The sequence below is a fragment of the Lepisosteus oculatus genome, chromosome 23 (assembly GCF_040954835.1).
Source record: "Lepisosteus oculatus isolate fLepOcu1 chromosome 23, fLepOcu1.hap2, whole genome shotgun sequence".
Classification (NCBI taxonomy): Eukaryota; Metazoa; Chordata; class Actinopteri; order Semionotiformes; family Lepisosteidae; genus Lepisosteus; species Lepisosteus oculatus.
This window is the reverse complement of record NC_090718.1, coordinates 629,494-637,851: the sequence shown is the minus strand read 5'-3', so window position 1 is coordinate 637,851 and position 8,358 is coordinate 629,494. Positions and strand designations below refer to the sequence as shown.

General features: G+C 47.5%; 1 long non-coding RNA gene across 1 annotated transcript; it reads left to right on the top strand.

The window, feature by feature from the left end:
- The first annotated feature begins 1,258 nt into the window (after positions 1 to 1,258).
- On the top strand, positions 1,259 to 6,676 carry LOC138224543 (uncharacterized). Its single transcript, XR_011183017.1, has 3 exons — positions 1,259 to 2,214; positions 2,735 to 3,317; positions 4,079 to 6,676. It is a non-coding gene; the product is annotated as an uncharacterized lncRNA (long non-coding RNA).
- Positions 6,677 to 8,358: the final 1,682 nt, after the last annotated feature.

Below are 8,358 nucleotides of genomic sequence, written 5' to 3'. Positions count from 1 at the left end.
AAGAGGAGTAGGGGTGCTATATAAGTGTAAGGAATTTATTCAAATACTATATTTATTATTATTAATATTATGTTAGCTGTGTATTCACAGAGTTAGTTGTGTGTATTCAGTGTGTGTTAGTTGTGTATCAGTGTGTTTTCAGCGTGTCAGTGTGTGTTAGTAGTGTCTTCAGTGTGTCAGTTGTGTGTTTGTAGTGTGTCAGTGTGTGTTAGTTGTGTATCAGAGTGTCAGTGTGTCAGTTGTGTGTTTTTAGTGTTTCAGTTGGCTGGAGTCCCCTCTCGATCTTCCCGCAAACCCGCGTGTCTTCCTCCCTGAACCACGCGAGTGAAGATCACGCAGAAACTTTACCTCAGCCCGCAGACACAGCGGCTCCCGGCAGCCGATAGCAGGACAGAGCACCGATTTCCTGCAGTGAACTCGCCTCCACGCGTGTCTCTGCTCCGCGGAGCCGCACGGGCCGCTGGGAGCTGTAGTTCTTCCTCCTCCTGCCGCAGGCGGACCAGCGCACCGGGAGACGCGCAAAGACCGCTGGGAGCTGTAGTTCTTTATCCTCCTGCCGCAGGCGGACCAGCGCCCCGGGAGACGCGCACAGACCGCTGGGTGCTGTAGTTCTTTATCCTCCTGCTCCAGGTGGACCGGCGCCCCGGTTCACCAGTGTGTGTGATGGTGATTTTATGATCTTCTGCGGGACTGGAGCTGTTTTAAGGTTTGGGTGAAGCAGATCTCCCCTTGGGGTCTGGGACGGACTGGTGGAGATCCGGGGTCCGGGGAGACCCCAGACACCCAGCACACCAGGGTGCGTACCCTTCATTACAACACCATCATCATCATTTGTCTATTCATTTCAATTCAATTCAACTTTATTGTCATTAAACTTACACAGGTGCATAGTATAATGAAAAGTGTTTCTCATTAGTCACTCAGGTGCAGTATATAAATAGGACAGAAGATAAGACAATAGACAGTAACACAACAGCAATAACAGTAACATGTAATAACATAACATAAATAACATGTAATCAAGTAATCAAAACTGTGCAAAATTCCGCAAAACTGAGAAAATATAACAGGACAAAAACAGTGCAAGGTAATTCTTGGAACAGTGCAAAAATAGTATGGTTAAAAATAGTATGGTTAATTAATATTAAATATTATTACGACCGGTACAGTTTTACTGGGCTATCGAGGGGACAGTACAATTTCGGCTTACATGTGTGTGTAGTGGTGTAGGAGTACAGTCATTGTGTGTACAGGAAGACGTTAGGAGAGATCATAATATGGTGGGAGGGAGTGAGGGCGTCACCAACTTGACAGCTCTGGGGAAGAAGCTATTTTGGAGTCTAGTTGTGTGCGACTGGAGTGACCAGAACCTTCTGCCAGATGGTAGGGGAACAAACAAGTTATGACTGGGGTGAGTGGGGTCAGACATAATTTTGGTGGCTTTTTTCAGACTCCTGGTGTTGTATATTTCCTGGATGGATGGTAAGGCACTGCCGATGATGTGTTGGGCAGTTTTGACCACCCACTGTAGTGCCTTACAGTCGGATGCGGTGCAGTTGCTGTACCAGACTGTGATGCATCTGGTCAGTATGCTCTCCACCGTACAACTGTAGAAGTTGGTGAGGATCTGTGGATGTACAGTAGGTGTTTTTTCTTCAGCCTTCTCAGGAAGTACCACCGCTGTTGTGCCTTCTTGATGAGACTGGAGGTGTTCAGTGTCCATGTAAGGTCCTTAGAGATGTGAACACCTAGGAATTTGAAGTTATTCACCATCTCCACCGCAGACCCTTCTATGTAGATGGGGGAGTGGACTTTTCCTTGTCTTCTGAAGTCAACAATCAGCTCTTTGGTTTTGCTGATGTTGAGATATAGGTTGTTGGCTTGGCACCAGTCTGCAAGTTGTTTTATCTCTTCCCTCTAGGCAGTCTCATCATTGTTTATTCAGTGCAGTGGGTGTTGTACAGGGACACTGGCCGGGGTCCAGGCGCAGACCGCGCGACCATGACACCCGGGCAGCTGCGGCCGTTGGGGTCCCGGCGTCCGGATGGCCCGCCCCCAGCGGGGCGCGCTCGGCGCCGATTGGTCCGGCTGCGGGCCCGCCCCCGTCTGATTGGACGGGTCGAATCTGGCGCAAATGTTCGGTGCCCTGCCACCTCGCGCCAGACCGTTAGCGGCGGTTTTCATTGGACGCGCAGCGCGCACCCGAGGCCTGAGGTGAGCAGATAAATATCTTTAAACATCTAGCAAACACGCCTTCACGCTTATAGACCGTCTGCCGGAGTGAAAAAGCGGCGGATTCATAAGTAATTTGAGGAAAAATGGCAATACTGTCGCTAAATGTATTATAACTTATTAACCGTTATGAATGCATTTCATTCTGAATGATAACTAAAGATAAGAAGATGGAGGCGAAAAACGGTCCCATGGTATGGTTATGTGTAAAAAAAAATACTTCCAAAATACTAAAAGCTCATTAAAATACTGAGGCAATACCGTGAAAACCGATAAAACACGTTGATTTCACACTCCAGAGTAAACCCTTTATTACAACTTCATGCTAATTCATGTATGTATTTCCACACACTCGTCCAGCTGTAATACGCCGGGAGCAGCGGCGCTCCGGCACGGTTACGTGTCGAAATACTGTGTCGCCTTTTATTTTTTCTTGTAGACAAAAATGGTTCGTCCCCGTCAATTTATTGTTATTTTTTTACTTTTCGGCCCCGGCGTTTAGGGTTGAACCGATTTCTGGTGTGTTTCCCGCATCTCCTTCCTGTCATGACTGTTACATGGGCGAGAGAAACACGGAAAATCTTGAGAAAATCTCGCCACGGCGGTGAAAGTGGTCACAGGGAGGAGACGCCGAAACAGATGGCCCGCGTTGTTTTCATCACATCCCGTGATAAGATAAGATTTTATTGCCCCCTGAGGGAAATTATTTATGGACACCCTGCACTCCTGTACATGTAAAACATTGCACATCACTCTATTGCACTTGTACAGTATAACACATAGCAACATGTAACATTTATAACTCATCACAAAACATATCGCACTTAAGTGGGTTGTAAGAGTCAAAATTGTGTTTATCCTTGACATTTGCATTGGCAGCTTTAATGGATTGTGGAACACAGGAATGTTTGACTTACAGGGACCCTGTGCTCCAGCAGAGAGAGAGAGACTCACCAGGGACCCTGCGCCCCAGCAGAGAGAGAGAGACTCACCAGGGACCCTGCGCTCCAACAGAGAGAGAGACTCAATCTGGACAAGACCAGAGTTATGGTTTTCCAGAAGAAAGCCAGACCTCAGGGAAACAGGTACAAATTCACACTCGACAACAACACTGGAGCACACATCCAGCTACACATATCTCGGTCTCGCCATCAGCCCTTCTGGTAGTTTTTACCTGGCAGTGAAGGCACTGAGGGAGAAGGCACTCAGGGTTTTCTACGCAATAAGAAGGATGCTCTTCAACATCAACCCACCAACAAGAATCTGGCTCCAAATATTTGAAAGTGTAATCCAACCCATTGCCCTATACGGCAGTGAAGTGTGGGGTCCCCTCACAGACCAGGATTACACCCAATGGGACAAACACCCCGCAGAAACTCTGCACATGGAGATCTGTAGAAACATCCTCCGTGTGCAGAGAAAAACACCTAACAACAGGTGCAGGGCCAAATTAGGCCAGTACCCACTATTGATAAACATACAGAAAAGAATATTAAAGTATTGGCTACACCTAAAAACAGCGACCAAAATTCCTGCCACCACAAAGCCCTGCTGAGCCAAGAGCTGAGCCCAAAACAGAGCCCCCTGAGCCAGCTGGTCCTGAAGCTCACTGACCTGAGCCTCACGGACACTAACCAGCCTCAGGACAGCACTGCTAGAGCACCACAACTCAGACTCAACCACATCACAGCACAACACACACAACACACAACCAGCCTCAGGATAGCACTGCTAGAGCACCACAACTCATGTTAATTTTATTATTTTTATTTGCTTTGGCAACACCGATTGTACCCTTCGGTCATGCTAATAAAGCATCTTGAATTGAATTGAATTGACTCACCAGGGACCCTGCGCTCCAGCAGAGAGAGAGACTCACCAGGGACCCTGCGCTCCAGCAGAGAGAGAGAGACTCACGAGGGACCCTGCACTCCGGGGGAGACACAGTGCTTCAGTGGGTCGCCAGTGGTGAGTTGCAGGATGATCTCTGCTGGACAGAGATCCCTCTACAAATGTGCATTGTAAGAGGACCCGGGGAAGGGTCATTTATAACCGGTATTTGCAGAACGAAAAAACTGAAAATACTCAATATAGACCTGGGCAAGATGGCCACCCAGGATAACAAGCTGACCCGCTATTGGGAAAAGCCTATGCAGCGAAACAAGGAGACACAGGTGAACTTCATCGGGAAACAGGATATAAATGCCCCAGAAGCGATGAGCTGGGGCGGAAGCCGATAAGATGGAAGCATTTCAGAGGAAGGAGAGATTTAGGATTGTGCTGGAAGGCATTTAAGAATAAAGGACTATTGGATACGGGTTTTGACTAGGATTACGGATTACGGCTTTGATACGGCGCAGAGTAGTGTGGACATAAGGATTTGGGAACTTGGATCATTTAAGGATACTGGCAACAGATTGCGGAACGGATTTGGGGAGACATACGGACGAAGAACACAGAAGATCAGTGTGGTGTGAGTTAGATCTCTTTTACACCTATTTTCCCCCGGCGACACTACAGCATGTACTTCAATACTTCATACATATCTCATTTACTGATTATTATTTCATTTTGCAATACAGCACAGAAGCCTTACAATGCCCAGGAAATTTGTGACTTTCATAATCATTTTTTATTTTTTATTAGGAACATTGTGATACCAGTTTTTTTTTTGCACACTTCTGGTTGAATACATTGAATTGAAGAGGATTTTTATCACTAACATATCTCACAGGACAGGACCCTGGCATTTTATTTTAAGATGCACTCTGTACCCCACAATCTGATCTGCACCGGCACTGAGACTCCCTGCGCCCCAGAATCTGGTCTACACCAGCACTGGGACTCCCTGAGCCCCAGAATCTGATCTCCCTGCACCTTTAGAACTTGAGAGGGAGGTACAGTATAGGGCAGGGCAGTACAGGGCAGGGTAGGACTGTACAGGGCAGGGCAGTACAGGTCCATACAGTACATTATAGGGCAGGGCAGTACAGTAGAGGGCAGGGTAGTGTCGTGACAAGGTTATGTCACTGTAATTAGGCTTAAGACAATCAAGAACAAGGCTTACCTTTCTTTTAAATTCTTTACAATCATCAGGCAATTTAGGAAAATACTTTACTAATGCAAATAATTCAGTAGGAGACCAATGTCAATGTACATATGCTGGAGTTCCTTCTGGGCCTGGAAAAGTGCACATGGGCATTTCACGAACAAGTGAAAAGGCTTTGGCTCCGGACCGCTTTCTAATTTCGGTGGAGACTTTTTCTTTCTAGTACGCATGGCCATGACTTTAGCTGCAGCCTGCTGTTCTTTAGTTTCAAGACTAGTCATTTTTGAAGCTTCCCATCATTTCTGTGATTCCTCTTTCCATGACATATAAGTTTTCCAATTCACTTTCTTTCCTTTCTTCTCCTTCTCTTCTAAGTTTCCCCTTAAGATTTCTATTTTATCCCTGTCATCTCATCTTCAGGAAACTTCTTTTTCCTAATTCCACTTTCCTCTGTCCATTCTGACCACTTACAAAGATCCTTCAAAGTTATGGGCCCCTAATTATCATATATAAATCACGTGCAAGTTCCCTTTTGAGGTACTGGCACATTTTGAGAGCTCTGATTATTTCACATATTTACTAAAAAACTGCCTATATTATTTAAACAGCAGAGGTTTAGTGATCCAAATACATTTATCTCCTACACCAATGTTAATAAGTTCCCTATAAGTAATACATGTGGCTCAAAAAATATTACAGTATGTTCTACTTTCCATACGCAAAAAAATCTATTGTTATCCTGTTATCCCTTTCAGTTGATAAATATTTCCCCTTACATTTATTACCCTAGCTTCACAGTTCATGAACATAAAAATATTTTTCTTCTGGTGGGACTCTAACCCGGGCTTAGTGGGACTCTAACCCACCCACTCCTGCTTTTTCTTTTTTCCTTTTTTCTCTGAATTTGTCGTACTTTGCTGGATCGCTCAGCCCAGCTTTGCCTTTAGAGCTCTCGTTTCCCATTGTCGACAACGCCTTACTGTTTCTAGAACACTATCACATTAACTACTCCGCAGAGCAAAAACCACACGTCTGTGTGAAGATATGTTCATTTCACGAGCCCCAGACTCGCCGGGTCCCAGACCCGTTATAAGTCCCTGACTTATCGAACACCCCTGTGGCTTGCTTTTCAACCTATTAGTTCTTTAAGGATCACTTACTGACGTCAGACGGCTGCCAATTCTCCAGACTCTGTAAGGATAAACAGATTATCCCCCGAGGTTCGTCCAATTCACTAAAATTGTCTGGGCCCGGATGGAGTCTCAGCAGCCATCCGCGCTCAGGTTCGTGATCCCATCCTCGTCACCAAAGATTGTCGTTGAATTTTATCAAAGAAGAGCCAGGAGAGGTATTCTCATTCACTCAGTAAGGTCTTTATTCATATTGCAATATGGGAGCCCTGCTGTCACTCTGCAGAGTGCGTCAGGGACTTAACTCATTACAAGCAGTACAGGATTTTATAAGATGTTGCAATGTAAGGGAAAGTTCAGCACTTTGTCCCTTCTAACACTTCCCCTTTCCTTAAGACAAAACAGATTACATCATAAAAACGAAAGAAGAAGCACCAATATATTTTTTCAGTTACCTTCGGCTAATCTAATAACCCAGACAGTACATACTGTGTTGATACACTGTCTTCTAAAAGTAACCTAGACAGTGCGTACTTTGTTGACACACTGTCTTCTACAAATCTGCACGCAGCACAGCAGTTACATCCTTGTTATATATTTTCCTAAAGCTCTCTACATTTTAAGAATCAATTTATTTATTAGATTTCCATTTCAGTAGTACAGGAGTGGGTAAGGAAGGGCAGTACAGTACAGGGGAGGGCAAGGCAGGGCAGTACAGGGCAGGGCAGTACAGGGGAGGGCAAGGCAGGGCAGAACAGTATAATGCAGGGCAGTACAGGGGAGGGCAAGGCTGTACAGGGCAGGGCAGTGCAGTATAGGGTAGGGCAAGGCAGGGCAGTACAGTACAGGGGAGGGCAGCACAGGGGAGGGCAGGGCAGTACAGTACAGGGGAGGGCAGGGCAGTACAGTACAGGGCAGGGCAGTACAGGGGAGGGCAGGGCAGTACAGTACAGGGGAGGGCAGGGCAGTACAGTACAGGGGAGGGCAGTACAGTACAGGGCAGGGCAGAGCAGTACAGGGGAGGGCAAGGCAGAGCAGGGCAAGGTAGTACAGCACAGGGGAGGGCAGTACGGGGGAGGACAGGGCAGTACAGTACAGGGCAGGGCAGTACAGGGGAGGGCAGTATAGGGGAGGGCAAGGCAGGGCACGGCAGGGTAGTACAGCACAGGGGAGGGCAGGGCAGTACAGTACAGGGCAGGGCAGTACAGCACAGGTCAGTACAGTACAGGGGAGGGCAGTACAGGACAGGGCAAGGCAGGGAAGTACAGTACAGGACAGGGCAGTACAGCACAGGGCAGGGCAGTACAGGTCAGTACTGTAAAGGGGAGGGCAGTACAGTACATTATAGGGCAGGGCAGTATAGTACAGGGCAGGGCAGTGCGGTACAGGGCAGGACTGTACAGTACATTATAGGGCAGGGCAGGATTACAGGGCAGGGCAGTACAGGACATTATAGGGCAGGGCAGGATTACAGGGCAGGGCAGTACAGTACAGGGCAGGACTGTACAGGGCAGGACTGTACAGGGCAGGACAGTACAGTACAGGGCAGGACTGTACAGGGCAGGGCAGTACAGTACATTATAGGGCAGGGCAGTACAATACATTATAGGGCAGTACAGTACAGGGCAGGGTAGGGCAGTACAGTACAGGGCAGGGCAGTACAGTACATTATAGGGCAGGGCAGTACAGTACATTATAGGGCAGTACGGTACAGGGCAGGGCTGTGCAGTATAGGGCAGTACAGGACAGGGGAGTACAGTACAGTATAGGGCAGGGCAGTACAGGACAGGGGAGGGCAAGGCAGTACAGGGCAGGGAACTACAGTACAGGGCAGGGCAGTACAGTACAGGGCAGGGCGGTTCAGGGCAGTACAGTGCAGGGCAGGGCAGGGCAGTGCAGTACAGTACAGTACAGGGATAGTACAGGGCAGGGCAGTACAGTACAGGT